Below are 20,554 nucleotides of genomic sequence, written 5' to 3'. Positions count from 1 at the left end.
TGCAAAATTACGCAAAGCTAAGCAAGAAGCCCACCTCAACGCCTGGTTCACCCCCCACCTTAAGGACCTTAGAAAGCAGAAACGAAAACTCCAAACCATCTGGCGTAATTCGCCCACTAACGACAACAAAGCCAAGCTAACCCAAGCTACAAAACACTACAAGTCTGAAATCATCAACACCAAAAGAAACGTATTCAATGACAGAATTACCAATGCCAAATCGAATACCAAGGAACTATTTGCCATCCTCCGGGAATTGGAATCCCCTATCCAACCATCTGACACGGTCCCAAAGGATAAGATATGGTGCACTAATATACAGAATGCCCTATCAAACAAAATCTCCACCCTCCAACTTAAAATAACGAACAAAAAAGACGCCCTCTCTCTTACTGATCAACAACTGCCTCCAGTAACTGAACCTACCACTATCCCCCCTTTTAGCTTTAAACCGATCTCCATCATCGACACTGAAAAGGCCATCCTCTCACTGAAGCCCTCTAACTGTAAGGGCGACAGCTGCCCAGCTCAAATAATAAAGGACGCTGCCAGAGACTTAGCCCCTTTCATCTCAAAGCTTATTAACTCATCCTTCAAATCTAACACAGTGCCAGCCAACTTAAAAGAGTCCTGGGTCCTCCCCCTTCTCAAAAAACAAACCCTCGATCCTTCTATCCCGACTAACTATAGGCCCATTACCACAGTGCCCTTCCTACTAAAAATTATCGACAGAGTAGCCTATCTCCAAATTCAAGAGTACCTAGAAGCTAATCATCTACTAGGCTCCCGCCAATCGGGCTTCCGCCCTCTCCATGGCACGGAAACTCCCCCGATAGATCTCAAAACCAAAATTGAGGAATTTAAGGATAACGGGAAAACAGCGTTGCTACTCTTACTGGACTTGTCAGCAGCTTTTGATCTGGTGGACCATACAGTCTTATGCAACCACCTCAAGCTGGCTGCCAACCTCACAGGAGATGCTATAGCTTGGGTCCAATCCTTTCTAGCCAACCGGACTATGAGAGTGTTCTCCTCCACCACCTGTGCTGACCCCATCCAAATCACATGTGGAGTCCCACAGGGCTCCTGTGTCTCACCCACTATGTACAATATCTTCACCAAGCCATTGTTCGACAAGTTGGACAGTCTGTGCGTCACCTACACTAATTACGCAGATGACACCCAGATCCTCATACCCCTTTCGGGCAACTACGAAGTGGACCTGGCTCTGGTGAATAAAATTTACATCTTCATTCAAGCATGGATGGCCACACATGGCCTCTGCCTGAACGACGATAAAACTGAAATCCTGCTCCTCGGTTCAGACCACAAACTATCCAAACTCACCCCGGACTACACCTCATTTAACATTGATAACAATACTATTAAGGTTATGCGCGAGGTCAAAACGCTGGGTTTTTACCTTGACTCAGCTCTCACCCTCAAAAAGCAAGTGAATTCCCTCGCCTCCTCAACCACCTACACGTGTAAACTCATCTGTGCCGCCAGACCCTTCCTGTCCAGTGCCAGCTGCCTCACCTTGGCCAATGCCCTTGTCATGTCCAGACTCGACTATTGCAACGCCTTATACTCAGGTGCCAACAAGTCGGTCACTGACAAACTCCAGATATTGCAAAATAACGCTCTTAGAGCAGCTCTGAACATCCCACGCAGAGAACACATCTCCAAACACCGGATTGAAGCCCATTGGCTAAAGATAAAGGACAGAATCCTTCTTAAAACTATTTCCCTCACTTCTAAATGCCTCAACAATCAAGCACCCCCCTACCTAGCGGAAAGAATCAACTGGAGACCCTCTAACCGACTGACGAGATCTGCCAATACCTTCCTACTGGAAGTCCCCAGATTCAAACTTACCACAGCGGGCGGTGCAAGTTTCCCAGTTAGAGCTGCACAATCATGGAACACACTCCCACCCGACCTTAGATGCCCTTTACCCTACACAAGATTCAGATCCTACGCTCTCAAATGGCTGCACAACAACGACATGCAACGTCCCTCACCCTAGTGGAAACGGCACAACCTGTTATAATGCTGCTCTTTTTGCTTAAACTTGATATTTTATATGCATTGTATCACCTACTGTAACCAACCACTGTTTTTCTGTAATAACCTGTGTCAGGCTTTGTAACTAAGTTTCGAGTCCTCTTGTACTGCTGCGCCCAGATTCCCACGGGCTCGGAGCGCATTACCAAATAAATAAACAAACAAACAAACAGATCCTGGGCCTCCTTGGATAGGGCTGGGGATCTGGTGCCCCCTTGCTTCTATATGTAGAACATCCTGGTGGTGTTGTCGGTGAAGATCCTCACCACTCTGTCCTTGAGGGACGGAATGAACGACTTGAGCGCCCAGAACACTGCTCGGAGCTCCAGAATGTTGATGTGGAGGGACCTCTCCTCCGGGAGCCAAAGGCCTCTTGCGTGGAGATCTCCGGTGTGGGTCCCCCAACCCTCCAGAGAGGCGTGCGTCGTCACCGTTTCCTGAAACGCCAGGGTTTGAAAGTCTGTGCTTGTAGTGAGGTGAGCACGGGTGCCCCACCATAGGATCGCCCGACGGAACTCCTCGGCGAGAGGGAACCTGTCCTCGAAGCAGCCCGTCGCCTGAAACCAGTGGGCGTCGAGGAACTCCTGTAGCGGACGCATCCAAAGTCTGCAAAGGGGTACAAGATAGATGCATGAGGACATCATCCCGAGAAGGGACTTGATGGACCTCACCCTGGCCACGTCCGTGGCTAACAGGCACTGCACCTTGCCCAGGATGGTCTTAGTCCTCTCCTCTGACGGGGAGGCCAATTGCCCCACTGTATCGAGCTTCGCTCCCAGAAACAGTGCTACTTGCGATGGAACCAGGTGGGATTTGGGGTAGTTGATGGCGAACCCCAGTTCCGTGAGCAACCGGACGGTCCTCGCTGTGTGTTCGACGGCGAGTTCCCTTGTCCTTGCCCGGATTAGCCAGTCGTCCAGGTAGGGGTAGACGTGGATCCCCTGCAGGCGCAGCCGCGCCGCCACTGGTGCCAGGCACTTGGTGAATACCCTGGGTGCCGACTTTAATCCGAACGGTAGGGCTCTGAATTGGTAGTGGCATCCCTGAACCACGAACTGAGAAACTTCCTGTGTCCTTTTAGAATGGGGATGTGGAAGTAAGCATCCTCCAGTCCAACGACGATAGGAAGTCGCCTTCCTCCAGCTGTCCCAGCACGTGCTGGAGGGTTACCATCCTGAATTTCTGCGCCTTGGTGTATTTGTTTAACCGACGCAGGTCCAGGATGGGGCGCCAACCGCCTGTCTTCTTTTTGACGAGGAAGTACCTTGAGTACACTCCGGAGCCCCGGAGCGCCTGGGGATGAGCTCGATGGCACCTTTCTTGAGCATCGCCCTTACCTCCAACAGCAGTTGAGGGATGTGATTCTCCTTCCTGGCCACGGGAGGAATGCGAGGGCACTTCTTTTGGCATTCCAGCGAGTGCCTGTTGGCCAGGGTGTCCAACACCCAACTGTCGGTGGAGATGGACTCCCACGCGCTGACGGGGTGCTTCGGTGGGGGCCCGACAACACAGCCGGGTCAGTCTTGCTTGGAGGCGACCTTGTCGCCTTGGCCTCCTTGGCGACGACGGAGGGATCCCCTTGCTTGCCGCAACCTCTGTAGGCCTCCTGGGAAGAGGAGCGGGCCGCCTGGCGGTAAGTGGAGGAGCCACTGCTGGATCCTTTGGAGGCACCCTTTCTGCCTCCGGAGCTCCGAAAGGGCTGTCGCTGTTGAAGCACCCCTAGGGCCCGGGCCGTCTCCGAGTCGGTCTTGATGGCCTGTAGAGACTCGTCCACCGCCTTACCAAAAAGGTTGTTGCCGTCGAACGGCATGTCCAACACTCTGGTCTGGACGTCCTGGCGAAAGTCCGTTGCCTTGAGCCATCCTCGTCGTCGGAGGCAAACTCCTTTGCCCAGTTGGCGAAATCCGGTATCGGCAATGTCCGTTGCCACCGTTATGGCGTAATCCGACGCCACCTCGCCTTCCTGCAGAATTTCTAGGGCCTCCGCCCTCTTGTCGTCAGGCAGGAAGTCTAGCAGGGGAGCTATCTTGAACCAGAGCTCCCTGTCGTAGCGGGCCACGATCGCTAAGGCATTGTCCGCCTTAATCGTCGTTGCCGCTGACGAGATGACTCGTCGTCCCATGGAGTCCGACTTCTTGCCCTCGCTGTCCGGCTGGGAAGTGGATGTTGAAGCCGCCGCACCCGCCGCTTTCTTCTTAGCCGCTGCCGAGACGACAGAGTCCGGCGTGGGCTGGGCCCTGAGGCACAAGGGGGCGGCATCGGGGACTCAGTATTTCTTCTCGTACCTGTCCCTCTTGGCGGGTGTCGTGGAAGGATTCTTGAGGACGGCAAGCCCCTCGTCCCAGATGTCGTCGAGCAAAGGCACCGCGAGGACCGTCTTCCTCTTGGCCTCTCGTCACTGGTAAAGAAACCCTTCCTTTTTTTGTTCTTCAGGGCAGAGCTGGAAGAGCTTGGATGCCCTGGTTATCATGGCGTGGACGGAGCCAAGTCAAGTTCGCCGGCTGGAGCAGCCCGCGGGGGGCAGGGGGGAGGTGATGACGGGATGTCCGCTGTGTCATCGCCGCCGTCCCCATCGCTGTATCCGTCGCCGTATCCTCTCTAGGGTCCGGCGAGGGGGATGAGGGGTCCACAGTTCTCGCGGGCACGAAGGGCGGGGAGGGGTGGACTCTCCTCCGCTTGTTCGGAGGGTTTCCCCGACAGGCCTGCTTCTGGATCCTCCGTCGGGGTCCGTGGTAATCTCGTCCTTATCTCGGTACATAAGGATTGGATCGCCAACAAAATGGCCGCCGGGCTATCATGGGGCTCGGGTAATGGCTGTGATGGACGGGATGGCCGCTCCACTGGGCCCTCTTCGTCGCCATCATCGCTATCTTCGATCACGTCAGCGGGGACCGCCCCCTGGGATCGAACCTTCTCGAACCTCTCGTTGAGGCCTATGAACCTCTCGTTGAGGCCTTTCTTGGTTTCCACCAGCTCCTCCTCAGAGGCTGATCCGAGTCTGTAATGGCCACCGCCCCCCCCCTCTTTTTCCGCCGGGGACTTCACGGGGGTCTTAACGATGGGCTGGCAAGAGGATTCCCTCTGCGGTGGCAGGGATACTCTGGGCCCAGAGGCCGTTTCCACTGGCGTAGTCTCAGCCGGCGTCGCCAGGGTCGCAGCGACCACTTCGATAGAGGCCTTTGCCGGCTGGATCAAAGCCCTCACCTTGGGGGGAGGGTCAGCGCCTCGCTCCCCCTTCGAGATCGAATGGGGCCGCTCCAGCAGCTTACCCGGGTTCTCGGACTTCCTCTTCCCCGAACCAGAGCGCTGGCTCGTGGTTGAACGTGCCGGGGAAGTCGCGCCCTGCCTGGCAGCCGAAGAGCCCAACTTTTCGCCGCTCCCAGTGCCCGCTGACTCGCGGTGCTTGGCCTTCTGTTGGGCCGCCGGGGCGCCCTCACAGGACTTAGAAGCCCGCTCAGACTTTTTCTTCGCCTTCTCACCTGCTGTGCCCTTCTCCAGCCAGGTGGCGAGGCGGGAACGACGATGTTGTTTGGTCTGAAAGGTTCTTGCAGAACGCGCAGTCCTTCTCCACGTGCGTCTTGTCCTCATGAAGGCAGTAGAGACATCGCGAATGCTCGTCCTCCTTGAAAACGTTTTGTAATCCGCATCCAGGGCAGCACTTGAACAGCTTGGATCCGGGCGTCGAGCTTCCCTTGTCCTAGGCCATGTCCGTTGAGGTAGGCCTCAGATCTTCCGGAATCCTCCAAGAAGCGTAAACTCGACGAAAACTTCACCCTTGAGGGGCGTAGAAGAATTCCGAAACGGGTCCCCATTATCGGAAGTAGAAACGGTGGAGCTTGAGGCTCGATTAAACCGAAAAAATGAGAAAATCTCCTGAAAAAGCACGAAAACGCAGCAAAAACTCGAGAGCTAAAGCACGAGGACTCCCAACACTTGAGCGTGCGGTAAAAATCTGAGGATGGCTGCCAGAGGCGGGGCTTAGGGAGAGGGCAGTCATTGGCTGGGGGCAGTATGACCCAGAGATCAGTGATTGGTTACTACTAAGAAAGACAGATCAGAAACTAAACTGATACTGATTTTTTCTTTACCGAGGATTCCCAGCCTGACGACGGGGAATATTCATGAGCATGTGAATCCATGCCAGACCCCATGCTGGAGAAGTATAATGCAGAAGTTGGTCGCTCCTAGATGGTACTCTCATAGATATTTAGCCACAACCTGCACGCCTACGAGTAAGTGAATCTCGAGTCAAAGAAACGTTTTAGTACTTGGTTATTTATCGACAAATTCTCTATCTCTCTTTTGTAGTAAAACTGCTTGGTTGTATAAAGATAAAAGCATGCTCCGAGCCTATGTGACTCAAATGCAAAACAGCCAGCCACGTGTTAAAATGTTGTTTGTTAATCGTATTCTGAAAGGCCTAGAGCCATTGTATGGTGTGGGACCAAACGGCATAGGGGGCCTCAACTCGCCCCAGATCATCTTGGCGTCAACAGAGGGTTAGTGATGTTTGGACATTCAGACCCTGAGCCCCCTTCAATGAAGTGCATGTTTATCATGATATGTACCTTTTGTAACCTGGTTATCCTAGCCATATATTCTGAAATGTCCCTTGTCGATGCTGAATGGACACCCCCGACCATACACTGACCCCTTAACCTCTACCCCTTGCCTAGTATATTCTGAATACGTTTGGACAGGGGAGTAATACCTCTGATAAGGGGCGAATAATTCATGTCCAGCAATAAATAAGCCTGCATTAGAACCCTGTTTTCACAAGTATTAAAATACAGGCCTTGTCGCCGGACAAACAGGTCAGACTACAGAATGGATGAGAATGTGTGGCCACAAGGGCAAAATGTTGCAAAGATAGGATGTCAAAGAATCAACATGGAATGCCGGGCTAATGAGCCCAGCTGAACGTTTAATCCCAAGCACCATGTCATCTCGTCACGTGCCCGTGGACCAATCAGCCATTGCTGACCCTATAGCACCTATAAGTGCCTACTCTTAGTGTCCAATCCCGACTGACTTTGTGCCCCCTAGGCCACCCCTCTCTTGAATGACAAAAACTGTATAAAAAGGAGTTGTAACATGTTTCCTGCAGAGCGCTTGCGGCGTGAGCAGAGTAGATTCGGTTTGCCCTAATTTTAGATAAAGCCTTTAATCGCACTCTCACTTGGTCTTGGTTTTATTCCCTCCTGGGATGTACCTTTATTGACTCTGTTGGGTTATTTGCCAGCAGTATCGGGGGTCTCTCACTTTCAATATACAAGGTAATTTCCTGGAGCAAATATGCACGCCCCCATTTGTGACCTTGATTAAATGGAATTTTGTAATATATATAAGCACATTCATGGTAAGTTTAAGAAGGCTTGGAGAAAAATAAAAACCTGGATGATGTGCTTCATAAAAAAAAACACTGGAAAATCGACGGGTGTGGGAAGTGACGACCATCTTAACTCCAAGTCCCCTGTTAGATGTCCCAAATGATGTCAATGTTTACCTCATTGTTGATGCTTGCTGTTGTCTCATGTATGTGCTCATGACCTTAGTAGCAAAGGGGGGGCACTCAGATGGTTGTCACGCTTTTACCCACCAAATTTCCTGTGTTTTGTTGCGATGCTTCCGATCACCTTAGCTAAGGTTTTTTTCACTGAATTTCAAGGGTTTGTTAGGCTATATCTTGCTCCAGGGCGTGCTGGATAGAGACTGCTTTTGGCCTTGGCTACTGTCTATGTTGCACCAATTACTAAAAAAGACAATATAACTGTCCCTGGCCTATATGGTAGGGAATACATGGGATGAGGTGGCTGAATGTTCCAACACGACCACCTTCACTTCACCCCTCACACTGATCTTCAGGAACCCACAATTCACGCCGGGCCATTCTGGAAATGGGTTCACTAAATGGCGAGTAGGGGGGGTGGCACAAGATAAGGGACATGGTTGAAGGGGGGGATAAAAACTTCCCCCAGTGCAAATCGGACTTCGGGGTGGGTGAGGGAGAAAGATTCCACTACGCTTAATTGAGACACTGGCTTCAGGATCCTAAAGTAAAAGAGGTAGCAACGAGAGACCTAACCCCATTCAAGAAATTTGTCACAACAAACTCAGGTGATACACACATATTGGGGGCAATATATGGCCTAATTAAAGGAGGGGGGAAAAGAAGGGGTAAGACGTTTCATGGCCAACTGGAAGAAGGAGACGGAACAAACAATAGACAAGGGTCATTGGTCCGGGCTTTGGTCAAACATTCCCAAAAACGCTTAGTCACTACAGATACAGGAAATCTGGACAAAGAGTATGTACCAATGGAATCTAACCCCCTCTAGACCGTCCAGAATCTACCGAACTACTTGAAAATGTGGTGGAGGGAATGCGGGGAAGAGGGGAGCTGGAGGCTTATGTGGTGGCAATGCCCAAAAGTCCAACCATTCTGGCTAGCGATCCAAGCTGCAGTGAAAGACATTCTGGGGGTGGGAGGTAGGGGCAATCTGGTCCTGTTCATTATGGGCCTGGGAGGTGAACTGGAGAGCATCCCCACGAGAGCACAGCGCAAGGTTAATGTGATCCTGGTAATGGCTTGGGCCCTGCTAGTCACCTGCAAATGGAAATCAAAGAACGGCCCCACCAAACACGAGTGGGTGGGGAAGGTATGGGCCAAAAGCGCATGGTGTCCTAGGAGGATGAAACTGCTTGGAATTTTCTAAGGCCTCTCCCCAACCAGAGAGACCAGTCATTCATCATACCAGAAGAGGGGCAGAGGAAAGAGTTACCCAGGAGGGAAAATAGACACATCACCCTTCTAACCAATGGGGAGACGAGACAGGAGGCCACTGGAACCAGGGGGAAAAACGATCCGAGCACTACCAACGGAAGGATAAAGGACTGGATACTGCAAGACCCGGGAAGTGATGGGGGGGCAGAGGGGAGCTTACTGTATTTGTTTATGTTTAGAGAAAATGCAAATAAACACTTACGCAAATAACCAGGTTTTGAGGGCTCTGCAGAAGGCCCAGTAAGGTTCCTCTGCTCTAAGTGTCGGTGAGAGGGCATTCCATTGTTTTGCAGCGAGGACTGGGAAGCACGAGCCTCCTGCTCTTGTGTGCTTAAATATTGGTTGTACCAATTTGCGAGTGTAGGGGTTTCTAGTTGGTTTGTCTGTTTGGTGCATAATAATTTTTTGAGCCAGATACGGTGGGGGTGATTTTGATATACACCTGTGTGTGATGGTAAGTGTCTTAAATAAGATTCTTTGCCGAATAGGAAGCCAATGTAGTGCTTTCCAGGCATCCAATATATGTTACCAGATCTGGGTAGGTTTAGGGCAGCTCGTAGGGTGTTATTTTGAATAGTCTGAAGTTTTTGTATATTGTGCGAGGATGTACCAGCGAAGAGGGCGATGCAGCAGTCCAATCTAGCTCCTACCAGCGCCCAGGAAATAGTTAGGCAGCTCTCAACAGAGACGTAAGGTCTAGCAGCGGTAAGGAGTTTGGTGGAGTATGCTGTTGAGGAGGATATGGCATTTACTTGGCGGGAGAGGGAGAGGGTGTCTTTGAGATAGACACCCAAGGTTTTCACAGCAGAGGTGACAGTGATCTTAGTACTATCGATGTTGAAGGCTGTATGCTTGGGGTCAAGTTTTTTTAGTACAGAATGCGGCCCAACTAAGAGTAGTTCCTTCTTCTCGTCATTAAGGCAGAGGCCATGGGTCGCCATCCTTGCTTGGATGGTGGACTATGTGGAGTTTAGTAGGGCCAAAATGGAGTTTAGTAGGAAAATATATTACGTCCCTAAAAATGCACAAAAAGGTCTGGGAGCCCCTCTACCATAGAATAGGGTATTTGACCCATGTTTGTTCTCAGTAGAGGTGCTCCCACACTCCTTTATACATTTTGTAAAACTTGGGGCTTAACCCTTAGTAAGCTAGGGTAATCCAGACGTGGACCCCTTGCTCACTGTGTCTTAGAGAGGCTGAGCTTCACCTGACTGATGAGGCCCGACTAGGCCGAAACACGTGTCTGGGGTTGCTGATAGTACTCTTTTTCAGAGGTGATTTGCCTAGCATTTCAGTGCTGGGCTGTCCTTGTGGGTGAGACAAAGACTGATCTGCAAATGGGTATTTGACCCATGCTCGTTCTCCGTGTACCTAAAGTAAATTAAACGTTGCCAATAGAATGAGAATCGTTCTCATAAAAATATGTAAATTCCAACACTCCTTAATTGAAATCACAAAACTAGACAAAAACATGAGAAATAACAAAAGTCAAAATAGATTGTTCTATAGGCTATGACCCCCTCAGGATGAGCTCAATCGTGGTTTAGCTCTATGGCCCATAAAAGAGAAGAATATATATTTGCAAATCAGTCCATTTCCCCATTTTAAGGGCAGACATGCCTGAAATGACATGCAAGTCACCTTTGAGTCAACAGAAGAACCAAAAACATCCCCAGACAAATATTTTCGCCTCCTTGGGCATCATCAGTGAAGTGCATCTGAGCTACAGTTGACGAGTGAGTTTCAGGGAGCAAGAGGTCCACGGCTGGATTCTCCTACTCAGGATGCAACTAAAGTGACTCAAAAATCACAAACTGTGATAATTCCTCTACTGAGAGAAAACAAAGGTTAAAATAGTTTGTTCTACTGGCTGCCATTTGGGAGGATTTCACTTAAATTTTTGCTCTCTGTGATATGCCAGGGAAGATGATCCATGTCATATCCCCTGCGAAAGTTCAGCGTCGATTTGTGAGTGGAGGTATGATAAAATAAAAAAAAAACGTGTTCACTTACTTCTGAATACAAAATAGATTTTCATACCGAACAATGCAAATAAATCCAAAAGGTCTAATGCCCCTGAAGAGGTTTACTTATCTTGAGTGTCATGTTCCTGAAATTCTTGGTTATGAGGAATGAGTTTAATTTCCTTAGGCACAGTGCGAGAGTACCAGAAGTCCCTTGCACTGATTCTTTCTACTGAAAAATACATGGAATAAGTGTAATGGACATTTTAATTCTCTTGAATCATAATATGCACAGTGAGTGGCAGTGTGACGTACTAGTACTTCTGTCGCTGAATTCAACTAGAAACTAACTACAAAACATAAGGCTCATTTACACAAAACAGTATCCCCAAGTGTAGCTAACCTGTATATCGAGAAGTTGGAAGAGACTAAGAACCAAGTTGAGACAAATCTATTTAAAAACTAAAACTATTTTATGATTTGGAAACACTACATGGATAATTTTGGAGAGATAGCACATAGCACAAATGAACTAAAAGCCTTTATGGATTGGATTAACAACCAAGCTATATATCTACAATTTACTTTGAATGTAAGTAATATTGAACTTAATGTCCTTGATATTACTAAGTGTGTTGATCTCAGAGAAATTAAAGCCTTTCCATAAGCTCAATGACAAAAAAAAATCTCTTTTTTTAGCTCCCATCCCAAACACACAAGGGATAATTTACCATTTAGTATGAGGAGTAGTTGTTCATTTACAGAGTAATTCACAGAAGAAGCAGAAAAAGAGAGTTGTAGGTTCATACAGAGAGGCTACCCACGGGTTCAAGTTTGAAAATATTTGACTAGGGCTACTAACAGAAGCCTTATTGGGCTATGGTGACAAAAACAAAGAAAATAATAAAATTGCATGTCTAAGTACATTCGGAAATCTTTCCAACAAAATAAAAAAATATATTGTACAAAAAATTGGAAGATTTTAGAGCAGGGCAAAGTCTGTTGTGAAAGTCGCTGCAGTGGATGGTTTGGCAGCGCAATACGGAAAGTGATTTTCATTTAACTTAATTTCATAACTTTTATTCAACAACATGTCATCAGGTTGTAAATACAAATATCATGCAGAGGGAGGAAGGGTTCCGATGTTTCCTGCGTTCTATGCCAATATCTAGTTAAGTACATCATTGGTTAATAAGAAGCACACATGCACATAAAAACAAGTAGCGATGGTAGCGGCCAGGCTCCCAGATAAAACCACCTGTATCAATCAATTATATGCATGGTATTTAATACACAATATTTCATTATTTCATTCAAAGTTAAAAATACATATACAACAATCAATTTACAAGAATAACTTAGGTTTAGAATGTTTGCTTTGGGTCACTAACCATAATAACATGCTAACAGCTTGTAGCTGTATCCTTAATGAAGTATGTTTGTACCAAGAGCACACAGGAGCCCAAAATGATGCAACCTGAACAGTCCAACATAGTGCATCAAACCATAATTTGAGCGTACTAAGCCATGCTCTGTGGATAGAATTTGCCACCATGTAGACTACATTAATTTCACTTGTGCACCTGCACATGATCAAATCGTCATGCAGGCAGTGAATATTTTTTGATTTAAGCATTGGTTCAATATTTATGGCTCTGAGGTCAATGTAAACTGGGGAAGAAAATAAGAGGTTTTCAATGGTTTCTTCGCTCCTGCTGCAAAGTGAACAAAGACCACTCTGAGACTGACCCCATGTCTTTGTAAAGTGTGCTAGTTGTAACGTACCCATTCCAAACCTTATGTATAAGGACCGGGCTAATGAAGGGGAAACATAATCCAGATACTCCTCATACTTATGGTCCACTTTACACTTATTTTCGATGGTATCTACAGATGTTGACTTAGCATGCCCCCAAATGTATGTCCCAAACATTCATTGCTGATGATTTAGCCTGCATGTTGTAGATATCTATACCAGGCTCTACAGCTTCATTTCCATGTCAATGTGAAAACCCGAGAATGGCAACACTTGTTTTTTTCCATTGTAAAGTTTGCTTTCTGCAGTTGGCTGCCCCATTCACGTTATGTTGTGAATCTAATTTTTGGTTAATCGTATGAAGACACTTGTTACAGACTTGTGCCTCTGATACAGACATGGAGCCTTGGTGCCTTTTTGTGTTTCAGGCGAAAGGCCATAGTTTTGGTTTTACTGACATTTATCTCCAGCCCCATGTTTGTACATTGCTCACTGAAAGTCAAAAGTAGCTTCTTTAAACCCGAGGGCGTCATTGCCAACCAGATCACGTTGGCGGTAAATAACAAGAGTGGAATATTCTCTTGATCCAGTCTAGGGAAGTCTGCATTGAAATGGCAGAGCCCATTCATCATGTGGTTGATGATAACACAGAATAGCGTTGGGGCCACAACACAGTCTTGCCTAACTCTTCTGTACTTTGAAAGGCTGGTTTGTCTCACCTGCCAAGCCCCAACGGAACACTGCCTCACTGTCGCTCTATAAACATTGCAAAATTCTCAGCAGCTGGCTGGGAATACCTTTGTCTCCAAGTGCACTCTAAAGAATCTCCCTGGGAACTCTGTCAAATGCAGTCTTCAAATTGATAAATACTTTCCTCAAGATGGTATATTTTTGAGTAATTAAAGAGCCTGAAATGTATGATTTTCCAATTGTTGAATACAAGGCAGTGTTCCAATTACCTTGGATAATCAGCACAGATCACTTTTGGTGGAATTTATAACCATCGGGTTATGCGATTTATAGGCTGCTAAGCAAAGCGGCTAGAGTTGTGTAGACACCTTTGTTCTTGTAGAAAGGGTTAGCGCTGCCTAGATTTGTTATACCTCTGTGTTAATAAAGGAATTCTGACATTTGCTTGTTTAAAATTTGTAGTGCGATCATTGAGAGACGAAATGTAAAGCACAGGATTAGTTCCTACCAAAGACCAGTTGGATGAGCTAACCAAGTTACACTTATTACAACCCTATTTGGGGTAGCTAATCAATTTTCTAACTATAAGAGTAGTCATTTGAGTGTTTACTCTTACAGATGGTTGGCATGGTTAGAAATAAGGATGGGTGAAAATGGCTAATTGCGTTCTGCGGGAAAACCAGGGGATTCCTGGCAAATTTTGCTCACTCCGCCAATTTAAAAAACAGAATTTTGTTTGTTTCTTTGTTTTATTATTTATAATGTGCGCCAGACCCAAGGGTAAAGAGGTGTTTGCCACTTTAAATTTAGTTTTTCTCTAAAGTGTTTTATGGGTATTTCGGACCACACAAAAAAATTAAATGTCGGCCAAAAACAGCATTTCTGCTGAAAAGAAATCTGGATCAGATTATGATGCAGTAGATGGTTGTGCAACAACGCTATGTCTACGAAGTGCAATATCTATTAGCTGAATTATGGATGTTGCTTGTGCTTCATGCTTAAGGATCACACTCATACGAAGGGTGATTGCTCTTCTATTCCGTTGTCTGGGTCAACTTTTGCCTGTTTGTTCAGATACTGTAAACTGCACCTGAAAAGAAGAGTAGAATTCACAGGTTGTTTGGAAATACCTGAGCCAACTGTTTTCGGGAACCATCAGAGTGCATACCTAACTCAGGCCTTGGGTTGGTGGTGTATTCCCATAGAGAGGTTTGGCTTCCCTTTTTTGGGTTGGGTTCACTGGTCCATCTTGTGGTTAGTGGTTGTACAGTCCTCACCAGAAGGTTGTACAAAAACTGCATGAACAGGCACATTGGTATATTGAAGAAGGGCTGGATGTAGGGCCTTGTAAGGGTGTAGATACAGCTGTATAACCAGGGGCTTCTTCTATTTCAGCCTGGGGCAATTCTTGATGGTGTTTATCATACTTACACTGGCCTGTGCAGGTCTTCGACAGGGCTACTCTTTGGGCCTTATAGGGGGATGGGTCGGCAGGTGTGGGGGTGAGGCTGTACCTGCAAACCCAACATACCAGGAATTTGACAATTTCTCACACAGCAAAATCTCACATCTAAATATTCATGATCTTTGGCCTTTCCATCATTTATAATAATAGTCAATTGGAGAATTGTGCAAAAATGAATGTGTACTCCAAGCTTCACATGTATATCTACATCCATTTGACCCTCCCAGCTATCAGGCCAATCTGATTTCCTGCTTGGAATATAAAGTTTGAGGATCCAGCTTACTGGTTACCTGTACATGCCCTTCAGAAGCACTGTCCTTAACCTCATTTTCTTTCCCTTCTACACCACCGCATTAGATGGTATAAACTTCTTCGGCTTCTCCGATCATGGCTTTGCAGCCTGTTTCTTCCCTTTAAACACACCACTCTACATCCAAATCGCTGAAAGCAAGTGAAATCAACGAGATTCACAAATAGATGTCACTTTGCTCCCTAATGAGAAACAAGTACCCAACAGTGATTACTCACTTGGTATCCTCCAGAGTTATTGGTAGCTTTGTGTCACTTCTTCAAGCTCATTCCCATCTGAAATGCCTTTCCACAACACTTCTTCACCCCCCAAAACAAAAGATTTTGGAGTCCAATTGACAGTAGTATCCAGTATTTCCACTTTCATCACCCCGATTGCCACTTCTGCCACATATACCACCTGCTTTAGTGGCTAGAAGTTCTTTTAACAGCTCATTAAATACCCTTTAGCACAGAGAGGCATTAAACAGGTCCTTCTGCGAGGGGAAATGGAGGGGGATTTTATGAATGCTTCCAAGACAAGGGCAGTAAATCAATCATGCTCCTACTTGTCAACTGTCATCGGTTCCAATTGAGCAGATCCTTCTGTGCTAGAAATCGACATGCTGGAATTCATACCATGGAACATCATGGGGGTTAACAACAAATAAAAGGATGATCAATGGCATGGTTATTTTGACCAGCAGAAATCCTGAGTGGCATCTGACTATATTGGAGGATTAAGTATTCATATTAAAAAAATCACGCCCAGTGAAAGGATGTATAGGGCTAAAGGATAAACTCCTAATCACATAATGTATAGATGGTAGAAACTGGAACACAAACATACCAGAAGTGGCTGTGAACAATGGTAAATAGGCTGAAATATTTTATGAACCAATCTGTATATATTCCTCCTAACGTGAAGGGTACAGATCTGTTCAGTCTGAATTGCCGTTTTCTAGACTTGCTTGAGGTTTATCCCCAAGATAGCATTTTCTAATGAACCAGAAGGTCAAGTTTCAACTGTTGGAGAATTTGAGAAAGGAATAGACTTGAGGAAAGTTAGAATACAACGCAGTCAAGTCATTTCAATAAAAACGCTGACTGCAGATGCAGTGTATAGGTGCAGTTTATGTAACAGAAAGCATTGTTCCAACTGAATGGGTGATGCAAGGACACCATCCCAGCAAAGCTGGCATTTTGATACAGCGAAAGAGCTTAATGTTGGGATAATTCACTAAATCGGATGCCACGGTCGGGAGTCTGAAAAACAATGTTGATGATAAAACGCAAGGGCTAAAGTTACATGCTTAAGTCGTGTAATAAATAATGTGGCTCCAGGATGGGTTAATTGTAGACAAAATTAAATGCTTTAACATTCTTCTCATCTTTGTCTCAAACTACTTGGTGGGCTCACTTAAGAGTTCTGAACAGGGGTCTGTATATATACATACCACTAGTATTCAAACCAGTTAATCTTTCTCTTGTCCCTTCTTACCCACCACAAACAAGCTACATGCCTCCTCCAATTACCAAACGACTGTGCAATTACACTACATAACCTTTAACATCACTGGTAAATTGAGGTAGTTCACTACCTTAAGTTCCAAAATAGCTTTGCAACTCACCCTGTCATATTTGGCCCCAGTGACACCACTGGAGTAATGAACACTCTGAATCTTATGTCTCAACTGTCACAGCCTTACTCCGCATTTGCTTCTTCTCATCTCTCTTCACCACCATCAGGGTTTATGTTTCACCATCTTTAGAATTTCCTTCATACACATTTTTGTCACTTATACAACATACCGGGTCATAATGTTTGCAAATAAATACTAAAAGCAACAGAAACTCTTTAGCATACTAATGAAACACATATGGGATACATTACTCACCGTAATCGTATTTCTGATGCTTGTATCTGCTTAGATTCACATGCTGTGCATAGGCCGACATCTAGTGGAAGCTGCGGAGTATTACAGTTTGTTTTTCGAAGTCGAAAAATGGGCGTCGACACAGGGCGTGCCAGTAATACTATCCCTAGTGTGACGTCCCCTGTACCCATGATCCCTCACGCGTCTAGGATCCCCAGATTGTGTTTTTCCTGACATGAGGTAGCATGAGGAGTAGCGTGAGTACAGATAGTCCAAGCAGATAGACAGAAAGGTAAGACTACAAGCAACCATGCGCCTTCTCTCGGAGGGGAGGAAGGGTGGGTCGCATGTGAATCTAAGCAGATACAAGCATCAGAAATACGATTACGGTGAGTAATGTATCCCTTATGAGGCTTGTGGAATCTGCTTAGATCACATGCTGTGCATAGATTAGCGAGCAGTACCAGAAGAAGGAGGTGGGATGTGAGAAGGGTCATGAGCAAACAGGTGTCTTAGAACCGCTTGTCCCACTTGTGTATCTGCCTTGGAATGAGTGTCAATGCAGTAATGCTGAGTAAAAGTGTGAATAGAGCTCCAAGTAGCTGCTTTGCAAATGGTGTCAAGGGGAACATTTGCAATGAAAGCCAGAGTGGCCCCAATGCCTCTGGTAGAGTGGGCCCTTGGCGTAAAAGGCAGAGTTTTTTCAGAAAGAGAGTAACAGCTGTATACAGTTGATAATCCACTTTGAGATAGCGCCCTTAGAGACGCGATCCCCCTCTCTGCCTGTAGCTACGGAGACAAACAGTTGATCTGTTTTCCTTAGCGGTCTGGTTTTATTTACATAGTATAAGACCGCCCTACGCACATCTAGGGTGTGTAGTTTCACCTCAGCTGAGCTTTGTGGGTTTTGGAAGAAAGCCGGAAGCTCGATGGACTGGTTTACATGGAACTTGGATATGAATTTTGGTGAGAATCTAGGGTGTGTGCGTAAAACCAGTTTGTCCTTGTGGATAGTAAAGAAAGGATCTTGCACTGACAGAGCCTGAATTTCACTGACCCTTCTTATGGAGGTAATGGCTACTAAGAAGGCCGTTTTATAAGTCAGGTGTTTGAGACTACTTTTATGCATGGGTTCGAAGGGGGGCCCCATGAGCTTAGATAGCACCACATTGAGATCCCATCCTGGCGGTGGGTTCGAGATAGGAGGGTGAAGTCTCTTTACTCCTTCCATGAAGGCTTTAACCACTGGTACTTTCCACCACGAAACCTTGTAATGGGATGTGGTGTAGGCTGAAAGGGCTGCCAGGTGTACTTTCAGAGAGTTAAAAACCAACCCTGCATCCAGCAGGTGGAGCATGTATGTTACAACGTTGGAAGGAGTGCAATCAACCGGGTTGATTTGTTTACACTGGCACCAGATAACGAATCTTTTCCACTTGTCAAAGTAACAGTGCCTTGTATTTGGTTTCCTAGACTCTTTTAGAATGTCCATACACCTCTGTGGTAATTTGAGATGTCCAAACTCTATGACTTCAGGAGCCATGCTGCTAGGTTCATAGAGTTGGGTTCCTGATGCACTGTTTGACCTTGTTGCTGGGACAGAAGGTTGTACCAGGCTGGGAGTCTGATGGGCTCGCATACCGCCATCCTGCGTAGGTGTGGAAACCATGGTTGTCTCGCCCACATGGGAGCAACTAGGATGAGCGTCATCGATTCCTTGTTCATCTTGTACACCACCTTCCTGATGAGAGGAGTTGGTGGGAAAGCGTACGCAAACATCCCTGACCAGTTCATCCACAGGGCATTCCCCTGGGAGTCCGGTTGTGGGAACCTGGATGCAAATCCTGGGCATTGTTTGTTTTCGCTTGTGGCGAATAGGTCTATAGTGGGGAAACCCCACTGAGAGAAGAGATCTTCTACTACGTCTCTGTGAAGGACCCATTCGTGTTCTTCTGGGAGGGAGTCTCTGCTTAGAGCATCCGCTAGGGAATTGAGCTCCCCTGGAACATGTTGCGATGACAGGAAGATGTTCCGTCTGAGTGCCCATCTCCATATTTTCTGGGCAAGCTTGGACAGATTTGGCGAACGAGTCCCTCCTTGCTTGTTCAGATAGAACATGGCTGTCGTGCTGTCCGTCCTGATCTGCACCGACAAGTTTAGTAGATGGGGCTCGAACGCCTGCAGCGCTCGGAATACTGCCAGAAGCTCTAGCAGATTGATGTGGTTCTTGGCTACTGAGTGAGACCAGAGACCCTGAGCTGTGTGGTGGAGATGGTGAGCTCCCCACCCCGTCAGGCATGCATCTGTAGTTACCACTGCCTGTACTTCGGGATCGTAAAAGGGTTTCCCCTTTGCGAGATTCTCTCTTGTCCACCAGTGTAGGTTCTGTACAAGTGTTGGCGAAACGACCACTAGATCGTCCCACTGACCACTTGCCTGAGACCACTGTTTCGCCAACCATTCCTGCATGGGACGCATGCGCAGACGCGCGTGGGGGACCAGGTAAATGCATGACGCCATCATGCCGAGTAACCGCATAGCTTTGCGTACTGTTATCTGTTGACCTGACTGATAATGCGGAATTTGCAGAAGTATGTTCCGAATTCTCTCTTCCGAAGGGAAGGTCAATCCTTTCTGAGTATCTAGGATAGCTCCTAGAAACTGTTTTGAGGTGCTTGGCACCAGACTTGACTTTTTCTCGTTGATGGAGAAGCCTAATTCGTGGAGGAGGTCGATGGTCCTCTGAATGTTTGACCTGCAGATTCCTGGGGTTTCCCCCGTTATGAGCCAGTCGTCCAGATAAGGGTACACTGGGATTGCCTCCCTGCGTAGGTGTGCAGCTGCCACCGCCAGTACCTTGGTGAATACCCTTGGTGCAGAAGCTATCCCGAAGGGCAGTACCTTGAATTGGTAGTGGCGACTGTCTACCTTGAAGCGCAAGTATTTTCTGTGCGCCGGGAGCATGGAAATATGAAAATAGGCATCTTTCATATCCAAGGTTGCCATGTAATCCCCTTTTTTAGGAGTGGGATTACCTCTTGTAGTGTGGTCATACGGAATTTTTGTGGCTTGACATACTTGTTGGCAGGCCGTAAGTCTAAAACTGGGCGCATTGTTAAATCTTTCTTTGGCACAAGGAAGTAAGTTGAATAGATACCCTTGTTTACCTGGTGTCCCGGGACGAGTTCTATCGCGTCCTTTTCTAGCAGAATGGCGATCTCCTCGAGGAGGATTTTCTGATGTTGTAAAGAGCGGACTTTTTGTCTTGGAGGATGGTTTAGGGGACGTTGCAGTAGTTCTATGCAGTACCCATTGGATACTGTTGACAGCACCCATCTGTCGGAAGTTATCCCTTCTTTTACTACCCCTACCATACGCCTGGGTAGACTGTTGTGAGCTGGTGTTCCACTGTGTACCCTGGGTGTGGGAGTAGCTATTTCCTCTATTGGAATTTTGGCCGCGGGGGCGACGAAAATTGCCATTCCCTCTTTGGTTAGGTGGTTTGGTAGTTAACTGGCCAAGGGATTTGAGGGTGTCGAATTCTTCCTTAGCGTTTTTTAGAGCGTCCTCGACTGCCTTCCCAAACAGGAGATCACTTTCCACTGGTTTGTCTAAGAGCGCAGCTTGTGTTTCTGCTTTGAATCCCGACTGCCTCAACCAAGC

At 46.9% G+C, this 20,554-nt stretch overlaps 1 protein-coding gene across 2 annotated transcripts in view; it reads right to left on the bottom strand.

The window, feature by feature from the left end:
- ZC2HC1A (zinc finger C2HC-type containing 1A) overlaps positions 1 to 20,554 on the bottom strand; it is a 657,196-nt gene that overhangs the window by 455,042 nt on the left and 181,600 nt on the right. The gene's annotated exons all lie outside the window — the stretch shown is intronic.

Source organism: Ambystoma mexicanum, chromosome 5q (assembly GCF_040938575.1).
Source record: "Ambystoma mexicanum isolate Mex_15411 chromosome 5q, UKY_AmexF1_1, whole genome shotgun sequence".
Taxonomy (NCBI): Eukaryota; Metazoa; Chordata; class Amphibia; order Caudata; family Ambystomatidae; genus Ambystoma; species Ambystoma mexicanum.
This window is presented reverse-complemented; position numbering and strand designations above follow the sequence as displayed.